We start from the raw sequence: 24,433 nt of genomic DNA, 5'->3' as shown, positions 1-24,433 counted from the left end.
GTGGCCAGTTCCCATGGGTCCCAGCCTCCGAGTGAGGGAAAGACAGGGGCCAGATGCCTCCAGAGCAGACAGGAGGGGGCCTAGCAGATGGCTCGGGCTCCTGCCACAGCCTCGGGCAGTCCCGCCCATCTGGCAGTCGGAGTGCTGGGCAAGGAGCAAGCACACAACCTTACCAGCTCCAGCCACTCCTGCTGAGGTGGCCAAGCTGCTGTTTGGTCCTGTCAGTGGACCGGGAGGTAGCAAGAGGAGGCAGACAAGGGGAGCAGGACTGGGAGATGGGGAGACACCCACCTCACTGATCCCCTCCCGCCCCTCAGACTGCCAAGACCAGCATCTCCTACAGAACCGAGAGGAGGGGCCACCTTAAGATTCGTGGTGGGGAAGGGAAGGCGCACTCCTGGGGGTGAAGATTAGAAGTCAGATGGTGCTGGGGGCAGCTGCTATGTGAACCCAAGCCTCTCCCACCGGCAATGCTTGGAGCTGGTGGGTCTTGCACCCCCAGCCTCTCACCCTCTCATGCTTGATGAGATGAACTATGGAGTCCATGATGAGATCCTGGCAGGTAGACGTGGGGCCAACAAAAGACCGCAGATGTCACAGCAGCAACCAGAGGACCCCTGAGACCAGCCCCTGGCCCAACCTCAGGAAGCCTGCGGGGTCTCTGCAGCCCGTCCCTCTAAGTACCCCTCCGAGGAACGGCTGAGTTGAACACCACTGCCAAGTTCCACTCCACAGGCTCAAGACACCCAGGAAACAAGATGAAAGGGGAGTGAGAGGGACACACAACTGGGATGCCTACAACGATTAGCACAGCCACCCTGCGGGGCATCCGGATAATGAAGACAGATGACGTTGGGCTCACGGCTCAGGACTCGGACATGTAGGAGCTGCGGGATGTCACGCAGTTACGGCAGGCCCCAGGTCTGTCTTCACTGGGATCGACATATAGGTGAGCTTTGCAGACGCACTGCTTGCACTCGGCTGGCCATAAGGCCCCCGAGAGACTGTCCCACAACCAGGTCTCACTGTCTGACCCCCAGAAAGACAGGGTGAAGAGTGTGGACAAAGAACTCATTCAGTCTTCAGACTCCAAGGACTCGCTGGTTCTCCCTCCACACTGCTCCCCATGAGGCACGTGTTACCAGTGTGGGGGCCCCCAGGACAGGCACCACCTGCTTCTACATTCGAGGCTGCATCCCCGACCCTGGCCTGGTTCAGATCACATGCTCGAAACACCTACCAAATGGCTGGCCCTGTGGGCCACCAAGCCAATCCTAGGACTACAGTTGGCTTAAGGGTCTTGGGCTGGAAGGACTTCTCCCAGGATGGGAGGTTGAGAGTCCACACGGCTCTAAACCTTGTTACCACTGGCCAGGTGCAGACGACTGGAAATCCCCGTGGTCACTCAAAGAGGAGCCAGGCCAAGCGAGGGCTAGGAGCTGGAGACACAGGGCCTGCCTCCTGGGGGAGACACACCCTGGTGAATTCCCTGGACAGCAGGTGGACCCCAGGGGGAGAGCACCCAGCCTCAAACCAGTCAAATGTCTCAGGGTCTCAGAAGGCAGCGGTGACAGCCAACTGTCCCCCAAGTCCACCTGCTCCTCCTGTCAGGGAGAATATTTCAAGTTTCAACTGGCGCCAAGCTCACCAGTTAAGAACTTCACCTCCCAGCCCTGCTTGAGGGGAACCCTGGCCACACGCCAAGATTCCAGGCAATGAAGGCAAGTGAGAGGGACTTGAGCCAGTTCTGGGCCGAGCTGTGTTTTGCAATGACAGTTAGGAGGAAATTCCACTCCTCGTCCCTCAGCTCCCAACACTTAACCAGCACCTCCCTCCCTGGGGGCGGAGGAGGGGGTTGCGGCATTTTCCACAAAGATGACACTCCAAGCAAAGGAGGGAGGGACCAGGTCCTCACATGACGTTGGGGAGCAGAGCCCAGATGTCACGTGAAAAAAAGGAAACTTTATCCTGATTGAGCTGCCGTGTTTTGAGATCTTCTCATCAGCAGGTTAGCCTGTATCTGCCTGGGTCTGAGATGGGACTTACAATTTCTTTGCTCATATGCAGCTTCAAGTCAAAGCACTTAACATCGCCATGGAGGTCGTCACACACATACTTTCCTTCTAACATGGACACGATCAGATTTAGAATTACCTGAAAAGGTACATGTTACCAATATATTTAACCAGAAAGTCCCTGTCTCCTAGTCTACAAATTTCATCTGTAAGGAAGTTGTCACTATATCACACTCCAGCTGGGAGGTTCCCAGGTTTCACTTTTATTGTAGGTTAAATTTTAAGCTCCTTCTTCTCTTTTTCTTATTAAAAGCTTCCTTTGGATCCTGGCTGTTTCTTTCTCTCTTTTATTTTGATGGTTGTTTCTTCTTCATGTTTGGACACTTGTTTCTCCAAGAACTTACAGGATACCACGATACACCAGGCCCTGAAGCAGGCTCTGTGCCTCTGGGGAGTGAACCATCCCTTACCCTGAAGGTCATGGAAGCTTGCAACTAAACATGTGTACAACATGTCCCCAGGCAGGTGGAGCGAGGACAACCCCAGGTTTGCAGCATGAACGCTGGGCTCCAGGCCTGGACTTGTCTTCCCCACGTACTCCTGCAGGGGCAGGGGTGCTCTGTAATGTGCAGTTCCCAAGGAGAGCCCAAGCTCTTCTGACGAGTATGAAAAGGTGAGGTAGAAGGTCAAGGTGAGTGTGGCCAAGGTCAGAGACGAGACTCTGCTCACCCCAGGGGAGCAGGGGACCTGTTACACTGGGGAGCAGCCCCACCAGGCACGTGGGCAGCAGGCTCTACACTCAGGCCTGGCTCACACGCCAGGTCATCAAATCCACCCTCCCACATTCCCCAGGAACCTGAAGAGGATAGAACTGGTGGTACATAAGGAGCTTCTTATCTCTTAATGGAGAACCCACTATGAAAAAGATTCTCACGGACCGCTGGCTGAGGCAAACAAGTGTTTCAGGAGCCTGGACGCGGTCCTAGAAAAGGCAAATGCTTTTAAGCACAGAAAACGGCCAATAAGGAGCCCAGCTCTCCAGCAGGAACACAGGTCAGAGGGTACAGTGAGGACACCGGCCGGCCTGGCACCTGCTCACATTGGCTTTAAATTGCATCTGACAGAAGTGATACCAGAGAAGCAGAACCCTGTGTGACACCCCCGCTCCCTCCTGCGTCTCTGTGGGCACTGGCTCAGGGCCCCTTTGATTCTAGGGGACACTCTATCGTGACTCATGGTCACTGTCACCCCTTCTTCAGTGAGGACTGGCTCCTTCCTCCTGAGCACCGGGCTGCACCCCTTTCCACCCACCAGACACTCACATGAACCCTGTGAGGCTGGCCCTATGTCATTGCCACTTTGCAGACAAGGAGCTAAAGCACAGTGAAGTTCAGTAACACGTCCGGGTCCCAGAGGTGGCGGAGTGGTAGACTGTCCTCTGGAGCCCAGCACATACCTGACACTCATGCTGCGCTTGATAACAACACAAACACTCACCTAGCTGTAGACCCTGAGCCATGCAAGCCAGGCAACTCAACTACTGCTCACAGGAACCGTGAGAAGTAGGAATCAGTCATCACCGCCACTTGACAAGTGAGAAAAACTAAGAGGCAAATCAGCTCCTAGATGTCGTGAGGCTGGTAAGAGGGGGCCAGCCCTCTTCTTTTAACCACCATCCAAACCAGAGAGGTGGGGGGCCCTGACAATTCTCTGTTTAGTGCAGAAGGAAAAGGGAAGGTGGATTGCTGACCATTAGGCTGGGAGTGTCCAGACGTGTGTTGCATTTATCCAGTTTGGAGAAGAATTGTTCATTTTTCCACTCTTGGGGAAGACAAGCAAACAGCAGACTGACTCTGAGAAGCTCCTAGTCATATTCTGGACAGTGGTTACCAGATGAGCATATGATCAAGCCCCTAGAGGGTCTGTTTGGTGGCATGTGCCCCAGTGCTCCCCTAGGAGATGAGGCGCTAGCTGCCTGCAACTCCCCAACAACCCCAAGTCTGTTGTGGCCTCAATCCAGGGGTGCTCAGCCAGTCATATGTCCCCACATTCCACCCGGGCTCCTGCAGGAAGGTCACTCACCAGAGTCTGCTTTATAGGGAGGGGCTTTGTGCTGGGATCTCCAGCCACATATGAAATCTCCAGCCACGTATGAAAGGGTGTCTGGGTGTCTGGGCAACCGGAAGGAAAGCAGAAGCTTCTCATTGGCTCTGTCCTTTCTCAGGAATGAGAGGCAGATGGCTCCTTTCAGGCCCTTATTTCAGCCCTCACTAACACCACCTTATTTTAAATACTTTTAAAAACATCATTATTTCAATGTTACCAAAGAAGAGCTGGATCATAAACAAGGCTGAACACCAAAGAATCGATGGTGCTGGAGAAGACTCCCAAGGGTCCCTTGGACTGCAAGGAGATCCAACCAGTCCATCCTAAAGGAAATCAGTCCTGAATATTCATTGGAAGGACTGATGTTGAAGCTGAAGCTCCAATACTTTGGCCACCTGGTGCGAACAGCCGACTCATTGGAAAAGACCCTGATGCTGGGAAAGATTGAAGGCAGGAGGAGAAGGGGACAACAGAGGATGAGATGGTTGGATGGCATCACTGACTCAATGGACATGAGTTTGAGCAAACTCTGGGAGATGGTGAAGGACAATAAGGCCTAATGTGCTACAGTCCATGAGGTTGCAAACAGTTGAACACAACTTAGCGACTAAACAACAACAGCAAGGGAAAAATAATGTATTTATAAATATCCAGGTTAAAAAAGAATCAGTTGCCTTAGGAATCCAGCTCCAAAGGTCCCAGGCCCTGGAGGGATCAGTGGTGACTGGGCATCAGCATGTTTAAGGGCCTGGCTGTGCAGGATGTGATGTGTCCTCTCAACTTGTCCACATCACACGACAGGCGACATACACACCAGTGAGTTCTGTGGAAACAAAGACCTTAGGCGATAATCTGATCAAGACATTTCATCTTTTGATGTTATTTGGCAAACTCACTACAAGATGGAAAGGGGGGACTTCCTGGGGGCAGGTTTGCTCCAAACGTGCTCCATGTGCCAGAGGACTGGCCTGCTGTGTGGCGACATGCCCACGGGAAGTCCCTTCTCGCCTTCATGCTCTCATGTGACTTTAGAGTGGACAAAGGTAGACACTGAGGTGTCTGCCCAGGGCCAGGGCCATTCCTACCACACACCTGCCAGAAAGCAAACCCCTAGGGAGGCCGCTCCACCCAGCCAGGCTCCACCGCACTCACTTTCCAAGACACAGGCCGCCATACAGCCCAGCCCCACGCCGATAGCAGGGGTGGGTGCACAAAGGCTGCCCTTGCCTTATGCCGGCTGCCACACCAAGGCCTAGCTTGACTGTTCATTCCTCCATCAGAACAACTCAGAGGAACCCAGTGGTTGCTGATCATTTATCACGCACGGCAAGAAATGTTTCGTTGCCATTTGTGAGAACATGATTAACATACTGTGTAAATTTAAGAGTGTGGTATGCCTCTTCACCCACCCAGGCAACAAGCGGCTGCTTGCGGACCCCAGAGTCTGTGAGACCTGCCCAGCAGAGACGTTGACGCCCCCACCTCCTGCCTGACAGATAAAGCCGATCCTGCCCACCAGTCCTGCCTACCGTGGGCAGCCCAGCTTGCTCAGAGTGGCAGGGAAGTTAAGAAAGGCATCCCGGCATGACTGAAGGCACAAAGCCTTCTGAGCAGAGGGGAGCCTGGGGCCCCACGCGCGTGGGTGGGAAGGCTCTGTCTCATTCCCGCACAGCCCTGAGAGCAGGCAGGGTCAGAGGCAGCGTGAAGCAACTTGGAGGGGTGGTCCTTGGTCAGAGCTGAGCTGTTGGCGAGAGGGAGGCAGCCCTGGCCAGAGGTTTGGCCTTCACAGCATCTGCCACAGGGTGGGCCTCAGCGCCCTAGGGCATGAGCTCCTGTAAGATGGGGCCCGAGGACACAGCAGGCTGAGCCCAGAGAGGCACAGAGGCCAGGGCGGCAGGACTCAGGCAGGCTGAGGGGGCTACAGGCCACAGCCCTCTGGGTAAAGAGCCTCCACTGCTGCCCTTACAGTCAGCCTCAGGCACTACAGGGCCAGACCAAAGTGTCCAGAGGACCGGAAACATTGCACTGTATTCTCACTGCGGCTGGAGGGAAGGTCACTGTCTTGGACCCACCACCGGCTTGCAGGCCCCCGAGGCTCAGTGTGGACGGGCTCAGCCCCAGTCCTACACAGGCCCAGATCACCACAAGGCCATAGGGAGGGCCAGGGAGCTGCAGCCCCTTCCAGAGTCTTAACAAAAGACTCTTCAGAACTGTTTGGTAGTATTCAAGTCCTCGGCTGCATGTACACTGGCCACCTAACTTGGGCCAGACACATCTTAGGAACTGCTATTATGACAGATTGTATTTTCTTGGGCTCCAAAATCACTGCAGACAGTGACTGAAGTCATAAAATTAAATGATGCTTGTTCCTTGGAAGAAAAGCTATGACCAACCTAGACAGCATGTTAAAAAGCAGAGATATCACTTTGCTGACAAAGGTCCATCTAGTCAAAGCTATGGTTTTTCCAGTAGTCATGTATGGATGTGAGAGTTGGACTATAAAGAAAGCTGAGAACCAAAGAATTGATGCTTTTGAAATGTGGTGTTGGAGAAGACTCTTGAGTCTTGAGAGTCCCTTGGAAACCAGCCAGTCCTAAAGGAAATCAACTCTGAATATTTACTGGAAAGACCGATGCTGAAACTGAAGCTCCAATACTTTGGCCACCTAATGCGAAAAGCCAACTCACTGGAAAAGACTCTGATGCTGGGAAAGATTGAGGGCAGGAGGAGAAGGGGGTGACAGAGAATGAGACAGTTGATGATATCATTGACTCAAGGGACAAGAGTTTGGGCAAACTCTAGGAGATACTGAAGGACAGGGAAGCCTGGTTTGCTGCAGTCCATGGGGTCACAAAGAGTTGCACACAACTTAGCAACTGAACAACAACAATACATCAGAAAGAAAGTGGACAGGAAATGCTCCTGCCCTGAGGGGCCACACGTTGTAGAAGCAGGGAGAGATGTACAAAATAAGCCATCCATACACACAACATGCTGAAGACAGAGAACCCTGGACAAAGAATAAGGCAAGAGAGTCCAAGAGTCAGCCGGTAGGGGCTTCACAGTTTAAATCAAGTTGGTGGGAGAGGCCATGGGGGGACCTGAAGCCTGCAGCTTGGGGGAAGACACTCCAGGCAGGAAGGACAGGCAGGGGTCTGAGAAGGTCCTGCCTTTGAGAATGCCTCTTTTCACACTCAAATTGGTTTCTTTATGAAGCAAGTGGGCTGCAGAGAGAAAAGAGGAGGAGGCAGGACTGGGGGTGGTTGGTGTCTCAGTGTCTTGATTCCAATGCTCAGGGCAGCAGAGCTCCAGGCCCACAGCATGGCTTTTCAGTTTTCCTTCTGTCACCATCCTGTGCTCAAGAGAAAAGTCGAGGCATCCTTTTTAGATTTTGGTCCAACATCAACCACAGACTCTGTGAAGATTCCAGATCCCTGGCCTTTCTCCTGGGCTCGGACCACAAGCTAACCCTTGGCACCCGCTGTGTTTGGCACATGTTCCAGGGTTCCCATCACAAATATGCCCAGGGTGCTAGTGACCAGTGGTGAGCAGCTCAGGGACCCTTCCAGAGGGTTCCCAGCCCTTCACACAGAGCCCATGCATGGTGGGTCGGTCTCTCTCTCTCTCTCTCTCTCTCTCACACACACACACACACCCCTCCTCGCGGGGCTGGCGATGGCGGCCTCTGTTTTGCGTCTCAGTGCAGACGTCAAGCGCTACCTTGTTTCACCTGTCACCCACCTGCTTCCTGGAAGATGGAGCATTCATTTATACGACAATACATGGAGCTTACACAACTTGAAAAATCTACAGTATAAAAGACCTGATGCTTCTGAGATATGCCAAGATGAGAAAAAGAAAAAAGTAAGGAAAGAGATGGGGCAAGGAGGAGCTTGCCATTTCTCTTCAGTTTTGCAATAACATTTGACGTCAAACCAAAATTGAGGAGAGGCAGCGTTCTTCCTGCCCCTGGCAGCACAGGCCGATCATGCACATTCATTGTGACTGAAGCCCAGCACAGGACGCATTCCTGCACTTTCCCTCAGGGAACCTCCCACAGCCGGAGAGAAGGAGACAGACAGTTGGTACAACCACATGCAGCTCATCATGCACATGCCTTGAAAACCTTTGAACTCTTACTTCATCTGGATGAAAAGAAACACTTCTTCAGGGCCAGGAACCTTATGGCGTCCCCTTCTCAGTGCCTGGTTCCATGACTGGTGGTCCAGGAAACCCATTAGACCCAAAGCTGCAGGTTCCCCAGAGAGACTCCTGGACACTATTTGCTTTCACATGACTTTCTTTTTCTGTTTGCTGAGCTCCACACACCACACAAGCACCTGAAGATGGGTTATGGGATCCAACCACCAATATACAAAGGTCAGTTGTTTTTCTATACAGTCAACAAGTAGAGTATATAAGTTTTAAAAATACTTTTTATCTTTGTTGCTACTGTAGTGTGTTAGTTGCTCAGTCATGTCTGACTCTTTGCGACCCCATGGCCTGTAGCCCACCAGGCTCCTCTGTCCATGGGATTATCCAGGCAAGAATAGTGGAATGGGTTGCCATTCCCTTCTCCAGGATTACAAATGGTACTAGGAACATATTTAACAAAAAGTATGCATTCCCTTTATGGAGAATATCGTGAAAGTTTATTGAAAGACCTTAGAGATCATTGAAATTAATGGAAAGAAATACAATGTTTTTGAGTAGGAGGATTGAGAAAAGCTATACTTTTCTCTCAAATTGATGCATGGTTCAAATGCATTTCCAATGGAAATCTCAGCAGGATTTTGACAAATTGATTCGAAATTCATGTGGATCAGCAAAGTTCCTGTTCCTACTAGACATCAAGACTTTAAAGAAGGTATAGCAATTATTAGAACATAATGGAATTAGGGATAGACAGGCGGAGGGGACTGAGCCATTCCAGAAACAGCACCCCACAGGGTGACGTGATCCTGAGCATGTGTGCTCAGACAGCAGGGGAAGGCCAAGTGTCTAATAAAGGGTGTGGGCAAAATTGGAGCATCCACACGGGAAAAGATAGCCCTTTGTGTCATACCGTATGAAATTATTTCCAGCCAGATTACAGTCTTCAACATGAAAAGCAAACTATGAAACTTTTAGAAGCTAATCTAAGGAGCTAAGGTAGGAAAAGATTTTTTAAATCAGACACAAGACAGACATTGACCATAAAATGTGTTCAATTCAACAACACTAAGAAAATGTCTCTTCATCACAGGACACTAAAAAGAAAAAGATAATCCACAAGCTGGGAAAAGATGTTGAGTAGTAGTCCCCAGAACACATAAATGAGTTAGTGGTTAGAGTGTCAGGGGCCATCCCTGACCTGCTATCACCTCCAGGATTGGGAAAGACACTCCACCTGGCCCTCGGCTACCTCACCTAGGAGGCAGGCATCACCGTACTAGCAACTACTTCACCAGGAAGGATCAGAACCGTCAGTGTGTCCAAACCACTAAGAACAGTGGCAGTAACCAGAGATGAACACTGTCTGCTTGTTTTCAAGGAGAAGGCAGGAAATTCCAATAGGCATTGAATAAGACAGACATGAATGGTCCATGAGTGCACTGGTCACTGGTCATCAGAGACCTGAAAATTAAGGCACACATGATGCCATTCCAACCCACCAGGTTGGCAAACATTGAAAAGTCTGACGATACCAAGTGTTTGCAAGGGTATAAAAACTAGTGTCTATTTGCATGGCCAGTGAGAGCCCTGCGTGCAGGCCCAAGAGCACAGCCCAGGGATCGCATGCAAGAACACGCTTCCTCATGGGCAGGGAACGCCCCTGGGCTTTAAGCAGGAAAATTCTGACACGTACATCATGGACACTCTCTGGTGGGAATGCTGGATGCCTCACGTGAGGGCATGGCGAGTCCTTGCTGAGCAGGAGAAGGTCATGGAGAAACCACAGTGGTTCTGAGCACAGAATGTGTCCAGTCGACCACCCAGACCCTGTGGACACGTGCATCCGTGTCTGTGTCCTTGCGTGGCTTCACCCAAAGGGAACAAAGGAAGGACGGCAGGGCCTCAGGTCCCGTGGGTCTGGCTGGGCGGAGACATCCCCGCCTGTCCCACTCTAGCTCTGTCAACTGCACACATGAACCCTCTCTTGTGTACAATGCATCTCCCAACAAAAATGCTGCTAGAAACAAAGCTTACAGACGTTCATTGTAACCTAAGCACCACACATGCTTTTAACCCTCCAAGCTTTTCACCACGAGTGAAGTGAAGGCCTAAGACGCTCCTGTTGGGATCAGGAGAGGCGGCCATGACAATTGCAGGCCCCACACATGGCTGCAGGCCTGGGGTCGCTGGAGGAATGAGGGGCTGCCTGGACACTGGGTCAGGGAGGGGGCGGTAATGGCTGTTTTTAAGTTAGCTCTTTGCATTAAAGTGCTGCCATGCGAAGACTGAGCCATGAGTGGCCACAGGCTGAAGCCCAGGCTGCCAGTGGGTGTTCCTGGGCAGCAGACTGGGAGGTCACAGAACAAAGAACCTTCCAGCTGAGAAGAGAAGAGAACTGAGAAGAGAAAGAGCTGCCTGGAGGTGGTGAGCTCCTCGCTGTCTGGGGTCCAGGCAGACAGGAAACAGCCACTCTGGGGGCTGCAGTTAAAGAGGCTGAGCCACTGGGGGCGGGGGGTGGGTACCAAGGAAGTAAGCAGAGCAGGGGTCCCTGATGTCCACCTCAGTCCAGAGATGCTATGACTTCTTGTCTTGCTCTGTGGAGACTGACCCACCCACTTGGGTGGTGCCAGCACTGCTCTGTACAGAAGGTCAGACTGAGCGCTGCTTCCGAGCCCCGTAAGGACACGTGGCCTGCTGGGTGGCCCCCACACTGACCTCCAGGGCCCGCTGAGAGGCATTACACCCTTTGTCAACCTCCAGCAAAAACAAAACCACACACAGGTTTTAAAAAGTGTCTTCACACAAGCCAAGTCCTGTCCCAGGACAGACTTTCCTTGCAGAGCTGAGTATCACACGTTCCTGTGTGAACCATCATGTCACTTAGAACTGGGGACACAGGACCTGGGGAGGTGACGTCTGTCCCACTTATTTCAGGAGAAGATGCATCAGCACACATGCTCAAAACTGTGTGGAGTTCAAGCTCACTGGGCCGTGGGAAAGAAGACATGGTGGGATTAGAGACGGACTCCGGTGTCTGCACCTCCATCCTGTCCTCAGCATCTCCTTTACCACCAGGATGTGTCCACAGCTTCCAGCAAGGAGGTCAGAATAAAGGTCAGCTTTGCCTTCTCAAAGCATGACTGTTAAAGAATGTAATGTATAAATATTAGTTCACAGACCATCAGCATGGTTTTCCTTCCAAGGTAAGTGGTGGCCACAACCTTCATCATTATTTTAAAATCTAAAAGATAAACTGAAACCACTTCATGCCCACAAGGAGGGCTATAACCATAAAGAGACCTTGGTGGCTGTTGGCATGAAGGCCGAGAAACAGAATCCTTATAGTTTGCCCACAGGAATGAAAAATGCTTTGGTAACTCTGAGCAACCATCAGGCAGCTCCTCAAAAGATTCAACAGTTACCATGCTATCCAGCAATTCTGCTCCTAGATCAACGAGGACACTCGTCCACACACAATCCGGGCAAGAACATTCATGGTAGGACTCACCACAGCTATCACGAGGTGATGGCAGCCCAAACGTCCACGGGCTGACAGGCATCAGTGAGAACCAGTGAGCCTCTCTATGCGATGTATTACTACTCGGCTGTACAAAGAATGGGGTGCTGACACGTGTGACAGGCACGACAAAACTCTGAAAATGTGATGCTGAGGCAAAGAAGTCAAACACAAAAGGCCATACACAAATCCCATTTATATGGAGGGGTGAGAATAGGCCAATCCATAGAGACAGGAAGCAGCTGAGTGGCCCCAGGGCTGGGGGACAGGAGGGGACAGGAGGAGAGGGAGGGATTGCTACAGGGTGTGGGGTTCCTTTCTGGGGTGACGAAAATGCTCTGGGATCAGTGCGCTGGTCGCATGACTTTGTGCCTATACTAAAAACCACTTAAAAAGATAAAAATGGAAACTTAGAAACTGAAAGGTGAGCCCTCTGAGCCCTTTGGGGACCTACACTGACAACAAGCATGGACATCTGCAAGCCAGGCTGGCCGGCAGTCTAGAACAGCGTCTGGACACTCCTGCCACTGCAGGAGGGCACAGGCAGGCAGCCTTGCCATCCAGGTTGGGTCATGCCGGACACTGCTGTGTTGGGGGCTTATTTCATGCCCCTCCCATCTCCACTTATATTCCTCCTGGGGGTGGGGGTGCCGCAGACGACTAGCAGATGACCACTGTGGTTGTTCCTTTAAATCTCACGGAACACTCCTTGGGATGGTGTGTGCTCCGTGAGCCCACGTGTGTGTCCCTATTCATGAAGCATGCACACAGCCTGGAGTTGGAGTCTCCCAGCCTCTTCTTCAGGGCATCCTCTCTGGTATGACTGGCCTGATGGGGACCTGCCCCCGTGTCAGCCTGGACTGAACATCTGATGACCTCCAGACCAGGACCTGATGAGCCAGAGGGTCTGAATGCCCCTCAGAAGTACAGGCCCCCTTCGTCCCATGCCTCGTCCACAGAGGCCAAGCCCCCTCCTGGGAGTACGGCTGGGAACCCAGCATGCAGGCGGAGTAAAAGCAGTAGAGCGACTGGAAGCCCCCATCTCTGCTGATGTTTTGATGAGACCGCCTGGGGTAGGACAGACACAGATGGTAGAAGAGTTCCCTGTGCAGCCCTGACAGCCAGGCAGCACGTCCCACACTGGGCTTTCCTATGAGTCTGTCTACTGGTTAAATCCCCACTGAGCCAGGAAAGCGCCACCTCTTGGCCTCATCTGAACATTACAAGGCCTGAGCGTGGAACTTTAAACTGATGGCAATAAAGCTGTCAGCCCAGATCTCAACGTGGTGAACACACAGACTGCGCAAGCCTGACTGCCTAGGTGGAGAGGGTCCTCATTTGAATTCTTCTCTGCTGAAAACCAAGGATTGAGCTGACAGTCCATCGCTTAATGAACTGGAGATCATGTCCCCGGGCACTCTTTGTGCTCAGTTGCTGCACCTTTTAAGTGTGGTTTCTGCCCTGGACTGTCCTTTCACATCTGACAGCGGCCACTGCAGATTCACCCGTTCAGCAAATCCAGCCTTGCTGTAGCTCTCAAGAGCCAGCACGCACATTGCTGTGCAGGCCCCACCGTGAAATTACTCACGGCCTTATTTAGAAATGCAAGCTTCCTCAAGACTCATGGTGTTCCTGGCTGACTTCAGCTCAACTCTTTGCTCCGTGTCCTGGGCTCCTGCCAGTCTTCCTGCCAGGCTGTCCTGGGAGGCAGCTCTCAGGCGTGGCTCGGCCTCCTCTTGGCCCGGCCGCTCTCATGCACAGTGGCTTTACTTGCTTGGGGGTTCCAGGCTGTTAGAAGCTGTGCCAGATATCCTGTCTGTCTGTCCCCCACCCTATTCAGTCCTTTCCTTCTTTCCCGCCCATCCTCTTGCCTTGCTGCACCTTCCAGTTGTCAAGGTAACTTTTTAAGAGCCATCCACTCCTTGAAACGCAGTATTTGCCTTGGCTCTGAATGATGACTTTCCGAGCTCAGACCTGCAGGAAGTGATCCCAGCTTCCACTCCATAGTGGCCTGCTATGCCGGACTGTGGAGGTAGTGGAAGCTTACTGGAATCTGGGCAGGATTTTGGTTTTCCCGTGGCCGGCCTCTGACGTCAGATGTAGACAAGCCCCTCCTTTCACATCTCCCGTGTTCATCCTGGCAATTAGAGGGAGATCCTCACCCTCCCTCTGCTCTGGAAATCTGCCTTTCCTCAGGCTGCCTGCAGGGACCAATCTGACACTGCTGTTGTTCATTCATGTTTACCAGATCTCTGCAACCACAAGACGGCTGTATTCAGTCAGCACTCCTAATCTGGCAAAGTTTCATCCTCTGTGGGTGGGTCTCATCTCCTGTAATCCATCAAGCCACTGAAGAGTGTTTGTCAAATTTCTATTTTAATAAAAATACCACTGACACACTTTCCTTCCTCTGTTAAATGGAAACAAAGCACAATCTAATTTTTTTTTAATACATATTTTATATATATATATTTTTTTAAATTTATTTATTTATTGACTGTGCTGGGTCTTCCTGGCTACATGAGGGCTTTTCTTTAGTTGTGGCAAGGTGGGCTCCTCTCTAGTTGCAGTGTGCAAGCTCCTCATTGTGGTGGCTTCTCTTTGCCCAGTATGGGCTCTAGGCACGCAGGTTTCAGTAGTTGTGGCACATGGGCTCAGCTGCCCCGCTGCATGTGGAATCTTCCCTGAGCAGGGATTGAACCCTTGTCGCCTGACTGGCAGGCAGATTCTTTACCACTGGACCACCAGGGAAGTCCCACAATCTAATTTTTAAAATACTACAAGCAGATAATCAGGAATCAACAACTCTGTGCCCTGACTCCACTCATTTCCACTTCAAATGCTTCCAGTCTGCAGTGGCTTTGGTAGTGAAGGATGTTCAGAGGAAGAGGCAATCTGCATGCCACACTTGCTCCACCAATTTTCTAAATTAAGTGGCAAGAGAGTGAAGGAGCGGCGTTTTGATGAGAACAGCCTAATTAAAAGTGACTCGGGGGGTGTGAGGTTTGCTCCTTTACTGCCTGCATCATCTCAGAGGTGGCGCAGAGCAGCAGTCCTTGACAGACGTGCTCCCGGCCTTCCCTCATGGCCGCATTTCTGCGACTTTTGACTAATTCTCATCAGCAGTGACATGGCTTTCCTCGCTGAAGCTGACTGGTACCCACAGCCGTGTTCTGAGCACCTGTGAACAACCTCTGATGATGCCTTACATACATCTGTCTGGTCCTGGTTAAAACTCTGCAAGATGCAACATTATCCTTGGTTCACAGGTTTGTGGCTCAGAAAGCTTACGGGAGTTGTACAGGGTCCCACAGATGATGGAGCAGGGTAGGGGTCCGAGTCTGGTCTGGCCACAGTCCACGCCCAATGGGCACACAAGCCCTGGCACTGTGATTTTCCCCAGAAGTGGTCTGTCTGCATGTAGGAGGCGACTTACCACCGGAAGCACCTGCCTCCACATGGACACTTCATGGGGATTTCACACAGACAATGGTTCTGAGTCCTGTGGGATGAAGAGTGAAATTTTGACACGGGTCCTGGTGGCCTCAAAGCTGAGGGCTGGGAGGTTCAGCTCAGGCTGGTGGGAGTCTCAGTGGCCCCAGAGGACAAGCGTGGATCCCACGGGAGAGGGGCCTCCTCTTGACCATGGAAACTGGCCTTGGATTAGGAAACGCAGGGGAATCCGAGACAGCCAAGTGCTTCCTGTTCTTTGCAGGGACGAGCCCCTGGCTCCTCATGCTCATCTGGCCCTGAGCTGCCTCGGGGGGCTGAGGGGGGTTGAGGAAAGAGCCAGAGCCTGGGCCCTGCTCTCCAGCAGAGGGGCCACAGGTGGTCACACAGGGATGGGAAGCACCTCACCTCTTGACCCCCCCATGCCTCCCAGAGACAGCCACGTGGGCAGGCCCAGCAGGACCAATGCCATCAGGACATCAGTCACCTGTACCCCAGATGCACCCGGGGCTCCCGGCCACGTCCTTCCCAACTCACCAGATGCCACACAAGGCTGCCCTCAGTGTCTTCATGAAGCCAGGACCGAGACAAAGGGTTAAGAGGGCCTCACGGAGTGGGGACCTTCTAGACTTGGAAAGACAAGTAGGGGCTCTTGGGGGCAGTGAAACTACTCTGTATGACATGCTAACAGCAGGCAGAGGTCCTTGTCGTTGTCATCGTTTGGTTGCTAAGTCATGTCCAACTCTTTGTGACCCCATGAACTGTAGTCCACCAGGCTTCTCTGTCCATGGGATTTCCCAGGCAAGAATACTGGAGTGGGTTGCCATTTCCTCCTCCAATAGGTCCCTATACATTTGTCAAAACCTGCAGATGGTACAACCCCGAGCGTGCCCATCATTGCCCAGGTGGCCTGTGGACTCCGGGTGATGATAATGTAGGCTCGTCACCTGTAAGAGATGTACCATCGGGGGTGGGGGGGATGGTGGGGGCTGTGCAGGTGGGGGCAGGGCATACAGGAACTCTGTACCTTTCTCTCCATTTTGCTGTGAACGTAAAACTGCTCAAAAAGTAATGCCTTTTTTTTTTTCTTAAGTAACAGAACTCCTACAATGTGTGACAAGCTCTCTTCATGTCATGGACTGTGTAAAGGCCACCTGAGCAGCCATGGGCACAGGGACACACATGCCCACTGGCTCACCTGTGCTGGGCAGGGAGCCAGTGTCTAGAGGAGGGACCCCAACACACTGAGGCCCCAACCAGCTTGAGGGGCCGCCAGCCACCAGGCAGCCATTTCCCCGCATCAACTGGGTGGAGTAAGCCTCACCCTCCTCCGTCTGTCATCCTTCCCACGTCAGAGGCCCTGCAGCGCCAAGAGCAGACTGGCTGCTGGGCAGAAGCCCACACAACCTCCAGGTCAAACTCCTGCCAGCCCTCAGGGCAGAACTCGCCTTCACCCACTTTGCCCTCTCTTTCCTTCAAAAGCGCCAAATCCCTAAATACCAGAAATTTTGCAATTTGGATGAAAAAATCCTGATATATCTGCATGAAACCTAATCTCAGACCTAAACACCACCCAACACATCTCAAAAGCTCCCTGATTCTTCCCAATGCAAGGGCGTAGGTGGACAGGCATTCCTGCCCCACAAGAGCCAGATGGGGACAAGAGGCGTTGGGGCTGGATGGGTGACAGTGAATAGGGGGCCAAGGTTGGGGCTGGACCCAGGAGCCTATGCGGGTCTGTGATGGCCCATTGAGTACACTTACTGCCATCCAGCTCCCTACTCAGTGACAAAAGTTGAGGCCAGTAACTCTTTGCAACCCCATGGACTGTAGCCTGCCAGGTTCCTCTGTTCATGGGATTTCCTAGGCAAGAATATTGGAGAGGGTTGCATTCCCTTCTCCAGGGACTCTTCCCAACCCAGGGACTGAACCCATGTCTCCTGCATTGCAGTCAGATTCTTTACCATCTGAGCCACCAGGGAAGCCCAGTATAGTTAAAGCCCACATTAAATGAAACCAGAGCGGTGAAGGAATTTACAGAGTAAGAAACAGTCCGCTGGAGAGTAGTCCCTTTAAGAAGAGTCATTAGGGACATCCCTGGTGGTCCAGAGACTAAGACTCTGTGCTTCCAATGCAGGGGGCTCAGATTCGATCACCGGTCAGGGAACTAGATCCCACATGTCTCAACTAAGAGTTCACATGCCACAGCTAAAGATTCCAAGTGCTGCAACGAAGACTGAATATCCCATCCCATGTGCCACCATTAAGACCCAGCATACCCAAATAAAGAAAAAAAAAAGATTCATGAAATGATTCATGAAGGAGCAGGTTTGTCTTATGCATCTAAAGAAACTGACAAATGTATACACAACCATAAGGATGATGCAGAGTGACAGACGCGTGCAAATTAGGATACAGACACTCTTCCCCAGGGCTGGGGTGATGAGAGTGAAAAAGTTAACTGTTCTGTTCCGGCAGTGGCAGTCTGCATGCCAGCAGTGAGGAAAGGCTGAGGTTCAGGCCACCGGGTGGCCCACTGACTCTGGGCCCCATGTCCTTGCCCTCCTGGCTATACCCAAGCATCGTTATTGAAATCCTGAGCCTCTAGAAGGTAACTGAGGATTTATCAATTTAATCATTTCAGGAAAAGCACGTTCTTCTAAACTGTATTCTAAGCCGTGCTTTCTTAAACAGGCTCCACGATACACGCAGCCCCTCCTCCTGGTCCCCTGGCTACTTGCCCAAGTCGCCACTGCCTCTGCCCACTTTCAGGTACCAGCTCAGGCCTGCCACCTTCTGCCTTGGGGCCCCACCCCAATAGGCCCAGGTGCTCAGAGGGTCTTCTCCGCTGCCTCTTCCCTCTCCCCTGTTTCAGGGAGGAAGGTCGCCAAAAACCCTCCCCAAACCTCTTCTCACTGCTCCTCCTCAGGCCCCTTTACATCCCAAGCCCAGCACCTGCTCCTGCCCACTAGTACCTGGAAGGCCAACCCCTCTCCTTGGCTCGTGCTGCCATGGTGGGAGGGTTACCCACCCTTGGTGTCTGAGGTTGATCGCCAGAAATGGGCTTAAAGCAAACACCACTACCTGGGGAGAGCATCCCTTCTGTGAGCCAGGAGACTAGATTCTGCTGAATACTGAGCTCCAGAGTATTCCTTTCTCATCCTCTTGTGCTCACAAAGCTTGAGAGGCAGGTTCACGTCGGCTGAGTTGTGTGGCCTCGGGCTAAGTTAGCAGCCCCTCTGGGCTTCAGTCTCTTCAATGCATCACACACACAGAGGCCACAGAGGAGCTGACACACAGCAAGCACCCAAATGTGAGGACCAGGGATGCCCTAGCTGTGGCTGCACTCCTGGTGACGCCATGACCTCCCGCAGTGACCACAAACACAGACCCCATCCTCGAGATGTCAGGGTGAGGTCTGGCCCTGCCCAAGGAGGATGGGTCCTGATATCAGGCCAGGGTTGAGGATGCTGGTACAGACGAGGGTCCCACCCATTTCCAGGTCCCGCCTGACTCCTCAGTGGAAGTGATGAACACAGGACACACGTCCCCTCCCCGGTGGGCTTGAGCCAGGCTCCCCTCTTCCATCCCTTCTCAACCCTCCAGACAGGCCACCTGTCATAGTCTCTCCTGCTTCCACCTTAGTGCATTTGGAAACAAAACCCAAGAGCTGTTGGAGGTTCCTCAACAAGATAAAAACAGAATTACCACAGGACGCAGCAATTCATGCCCCAGAATACACCCCCAAAGAACTGGAAACAGGTGTTGAAGCAAATGCCCACACAGCAAGTTCCATGCAGCACTGCTCATCACAGCTCAGAGGCAGAGGCAGCTCGAACGTCCACAGGTGGTAGAGAGACAAAATGCGTGTAAGCCCACAGAGTATCAGCCTTGAAAAAGAAGGAAATTCGGGGACTTCTCTGGTGGTCCAGTGGCTAAGATGCCACACTCCCAAAGCAGAGTGGCCAGGTTTGATCCCTGGTCAGAGAACTGGATCCCACGTGCTGCAGCTAAGAGTTCACATGCCACGACTAAGAGCTGGCGTGCTGCAGCAGGAAAGATCCCACCTGCTGCTCTGGAGATCGAAGCCTTGCATGTAGTAGCCAAGACCTGGCACAGGCAAATAAATAAATATTATTTTAAAGAAGAAGAAGAAGGGAACCTTGCCACAGGCTACAACACAGATGAAAGTTATAAACATCATGCTGAGACAGAGAAGCCAGACGCTAAAGGACACATCCTATATCATTCCCTAACCCCAGAGAAGCGAATTCAGAGTCAGAGAGCAAGTGTTGGGGGCGGGGGTGGGGCAAGGAGGGTGACAGCTTTGTGAGTGCAGGTTCCCTCTGGGGTGATGGGAGGCCCTGGAGCCAGGCAGGGTGACAAATGTACACCTGAAAATGGTTCTGATGGGGCATTCATGTGATAAAAGACAAAGAAAGATCATAAAAGGCCAAGAACTGAACTTGTTAGAATTCTAGCCACAGGAAAGGGAGGCTTGAGACCTGAGCGACGGGGCACTCTGTCCTTCAGGCCTCATACATTTTGTTTACTAAAATCTGTGATTCTTTGTAAGATTCTGAGTTTTCAAATCAGCAAGGTGCCAGTTCTGAGTAGCTGACATGTCTTTCAACCAAGCAGCACACTGCAGTCTTGCCCTGGCTGAGGTCAAGATGCGGGACTGGCCACATGGTGCCCAGGTCAGCTCCACGGCAGTGCCAAGCTCTTCTAGCCTGGATGCACCACGATGAACAAGCATGGCTGAGGTTTACAGAAACATCAGCTCCAGGGTCTGTGTGACTCTATCCACCGCTAGGGGCTCCATGTTGGCCCGCACCATGGCTACATCCTCCATCCGGTGCTGACAACAGAGCAGACCGTGAGCAAAGAAAGCCTTGCGAGGGGGTTCTTCTGCATTTCCTGTCCCTCTGATTATTAGAATATAATAACTGGGCAGAAAATGAGGAAATGACATCGGGGCACAGGTACAGAACAGGACAGGTGCACAGAATGACGGAGGGTCATTCTCAGTGTGACCTGCTCATCATGCGAAGTCAGGGCTGCTCCCAAAGTGAAGCCAGGAAAGACAAACACAAGCTCCTTTCGGCTCCACCAGTCAGAGGGAGCTTCCAGAGATCCCCCTCTGACTGGGTCCCAAGTCACCCCTCAACCATCCATGACCCCAGGAAGAGCCAAACTGAAGGGAAAACACCCCTGTTTCAAGTGCTGCTGCACAGAAGAGGGGGCTCTGGGCAGAGAATTGGCATCAACCTTGACCCCTGACCCCCGACCCCACTGGGTGTCCCTGAAGATGCTACAGTAATAGGTCTCAGATGGCATGTGTGATGCTGGATTTGGGGATGAGGGCAGTTTGCCAAAGGAAAGTTCAGTCTGTGAAAAGTTTCTTTTGTACATTCGCTTTCCCAACAGGCATATCTGAGCAATGGGAGCTAAACACCAGTGTCACTGGTGGGCAGGACGCCAGGTGTGGATACTTTTCTGTCTCAAGTCACGGTAAGAGAGAAATAAAGACCTCACGCTGGTTATACAGAGTCGAGAAAGACACAGCCTCCCGTATACAAGCCACAAGCACACTGCAGAGACCTGTATGCCCAGATCACAGTGTCTGGAGCCAAGCGCAGACCCCGGGGTCTGAAGCACATGTGGGACCACGCGGCTCTACTGCAGCCGCCAGAGCTCTTGTCCGCCCTCCTCCACTGGCGTTTTCTGCCTGGGGACCAGACCCCTCTTCACTCATCCCCTCACTTCCTGTGGATCTCGGTGCAGAGCACCCACTCCCCATCCATCCTCTCCAGCTCAGTCCAGGCCCAGCCCTTCTCCTTCAGAACCCCCTCAGCCTCCACTTGGGGCCCAGGCCACCCTTTAAGCCCTCACGTCTGCAGAGCCAGGAAAACACGTGACCGCTTAGCTGTCTACAGGCTTTAGACAAGTTCAGGTCTCGAGCAGACCGGCTGGCTCACAAGAATGGAGGCAGTAGCTGTCAGTCCCTGAGAACTCGGGGACCCGGGTGCCCCACGCACAGGGCTAGCAGGCCACCAGCATCCCCAAGGGGATGGGGCCAGAGCCAGAGCTCTTGTTCTGATTTATCAGGAAGGTGGGGGGCAGTGGGCACCAGGTTGAGCCGGGGGCCGGTCCTGCTGGCGTCCACTCCCTGCAGGCAGAGGGAAGGAGGGGCCGGATGGAGGAGAAGGAGCTCCTGAGGCACGCGGACCTGCCACCCTGAGCTGTCCACGTGGAGACCAGACGCTGGCACCAGGGCCTCATCCAAGTCCTTCCCTAAGGAGGCCTTGGGGTGGCCAGCCCCCGGCTGGAGACACTTGCCCTCACGCCCACCGCCAAGCTCGTCCCTGTCCTCCACCCCGGGTGAGGTTCCCTGCCTCCCTGCCCGCTCAGCGGCTGCACTGTGGGCCACGGTGCTCCGAGTCCAAACTGTTGCGGGGCAGGGGGGGCCCTGCTGGCTCTGAGTCCTCCCCTCCTGGAGCTGCTCTGCACGGCCTGCTCGTCACCCAGCAGTTCTGAATCTTCTTTGCAGGCTTTTAATTGAATGTTCAGCCTGGCTGTACACGTGGGGCTTTGTAAGCATTTTAATCAATAAATAAATGAGCCCGTACCACAACCACATCCTCCATCCGGTGCTGACAACAGAGCAAAGAGCCTTGCAGGGGGTTCTTTTGTACGTCATGTCCCTCTGATTGTGAGACTATTCCAGGCAGAACCGGTTTCAGATTTGCCAAGTGCAGGTGCCCTAAAGTCAGGGTTTCCATGTCCCCGAACCCACAGAAGCTCCCAGCCCAGCACTGGGTGTCCCCCACCCCGGGTCCTCCCTAAGGAACAGGTTAGGATGGTGCCTCTCCATCCTGGAGAATGCCTGAGGGTCAGCTCAGGAGGCCAGGTGCTGGTAAGGGCAGGCTCGGGGTTCCTCCCCAGGGGCCGGTCAGCTCTGGTCACCAGGTGGCAGAGCCTCACCTCTTCGCCCCCCTCCCCTCTGTTGTGGGCTTCCTTTCAACTGTTTTACAAAGGATTCTCCAAGAAGGCAGGCAGAAGGCAGTCTTTCCTAAGATTTACAGCACTTGAAATAATAATACTAACATGACATCAGGAGTGACTCCTCCTGGGGACTTGGCATGTCGGAGCCACACCCTGACCCCCCAAGACTCCACCCCTGATGCCCCCACTGCGGACGTGTATCTGGGCAGCTTAACATCCCAGCTGTCTCTCCTGCGTGGACCAGAGCTCCTTGAGGGCAGAAACTGACTTGTTCCTCTCAGCTGTTCACTCGGGGCCCAGCGCTAGGCATGCAGTGGGCACCAGGGAGCAGGTGACGTAGACGTGGCGAGTGGTCAGACCCTGGGCGGCTCCAGGCCTCATGTGTCCTGACTCAGCCAAAGCGTTGTAACAGTTGAGGCAACAGCTCCTCCCCTCCCCACCACTAAATCCTCCTCATCGCCTGTGAGGCCCCTCTTCTGGGCACCCCACCTGTGGGCTCCATGTTGGGGTTCGGCTGAGGCCTAGTTCAGCCAGCGCCTCCTCCAGGTGGGCCTCCCCGCAGGACTAGGGAGGTGCTCAGACGTTTGCTGATTGGACAAAGGAATGCAAAGGTGTGTGCTAACCAAACTCCTCCTACAGAGCACCCATCTATCTGCAGGGGATGCACTGCCAAGGCTCCAAAGAGCCGCACCTACATCCCTGATGGGAGAAAGGATTCTGGCTGGAGTGACCTGTCTCCTGGGTGGGGGAGGGGCACACAACAACTGCAGACCAGAACCGCCACACCCTCAACAAACAGCAAGACAAGAAGGCTGTGACTCCCCCAGCCACTGGGCTAGGCTGGAGTGTGGGCACGGGACACCCAGCTCCACAGAGCACAGAGCAGCAAAGCTGTGTTGTGTCAAGGAACAGGACTCTGGACTGAAAATAAACCCGCACACCCTACCCAGACCTGGGCAGGGAGGGCTCTGTCCCCAGGGATACTGGAGAGGGATTTCAGGATGGCAGTGGCAAAGCAGGGATGCTAAGACAGGACGCTTCCTTTTTGTTGAAACTCAGTCCCACTCTGATAGCACACAGCCCAGGATAACGGAGCCTGGGAAACTGGGCTCATTGGAGGAAAGGGCTCCTGGGTTGGCACAGGCTCCCTGCCTTCCATCCTCTACGGGTCAGTGGGCTAGGTGTGCAGATGGCGTGTGCGTGAGGAGATCAAGCCCTCGGGTTTCTGTCCTTGGCCTGAGCTGGTGATGCTATGAGTACTCAGACCAGGAGAAGCAGGGCCAGGGCCCATGTGCTCAGCTGTGGTGGCCTCAGCTGTGGTGGCCTCTGACTCCATGTAGGGGGACATGGTCCAGACCTGCAGGCTGTGATGCATGCTGGCAGGAAAGAGTAGACTCCAGTTAGCTGTGAGGATCTGCAAGTCTCTGCTGCAGTGCTGGGTGTTTCCCAAAGAGGGTTTTCCTCGCCAATCCCACCAGATCAACCCAGAGGCCACACAAACCGTGGGCATGGCAGGTTTGGCGCCACTTCCGGGAGTTCTGCCCCCCGGCTCCCCCCCACCTGCCCTCCTGGGTCACTGTGGAGTGGACTCAAACCCTGACCAGTCTGTGGTCCCGGCCCAGCCAGGCAGGTGGGCGCCCTGTCGTGCCCTCACCAAAACAGGTCCTGCCAGACAGCATGTGTGGCTAGAAAAGTGACAGAAGGGAAGAGAAAAAAGTCCAAACTAGAAGTGAGGAAAAATACAACTAGAAGCAATGAGATAAAGTATTATTTAACATAGAGAAGAATGGGACCAAGCCCAGGTGTCTAACAGGAGACTTGTTCCACAATGTAGGGAAATATCGGCAATGATCTGTTTCACAGTCGTTAAATATCCTGCCTTTAAAACATTCTAAAAAAGTGAAAATATTCTAAACAAAGGATGAAGTGGAGAGCCCAGCACACAAACGTGACTGATCATGTTTGGAAACAAACACGTGTGCAGAACAACAAAGGCTCAACGAGGTTCACTCTGCATTAGGGGAAGGGCAAGTTCTATTTCCTTCTTTAAACAGTACTTTCATACATTTACACATCCTACATTTTCTGTAGTGAGCATAAATAATGCTTCTAATTAGATGCAAACATTTAAAAATACATAGTACTTTCAGACTGAAAAGACATCAAATACGGCTCAGCTTTT

General features: G+C 52.8%; 1 protein-coding gene across 1 annotated transcript in view; it reads right to left on the bottom strand.

Annotated features, from left to right (window-relative positions):
- Positions 1-24,433, bottom strand: part of SH3RF3 (SH3 domain containing ring finger 3) — a 156,639-nt gene that overhangs the window by 81,508 nt on the left and 50,698 nt on the right. The window lies entirely within an intron of this gene.

This window comes from Cervus elaphus, chromosome 11, assembly GCF_910594005.1.
Source record: "Cervus elaphus chromosome 11, mCerEla1.1, whole genome shotgun sequence".
Lineage (NCBI taxonomy): Eukaryota > Metazoa > Chordata > Mammalia > Artiodactyla > Cervidae > Cervus > Cervus elaphus.
The sequence above is the reverse complement of the archived record's forward strand: the minus strand, read 5'-3'. Positions and strand labels throughout refer to the sequence as shown.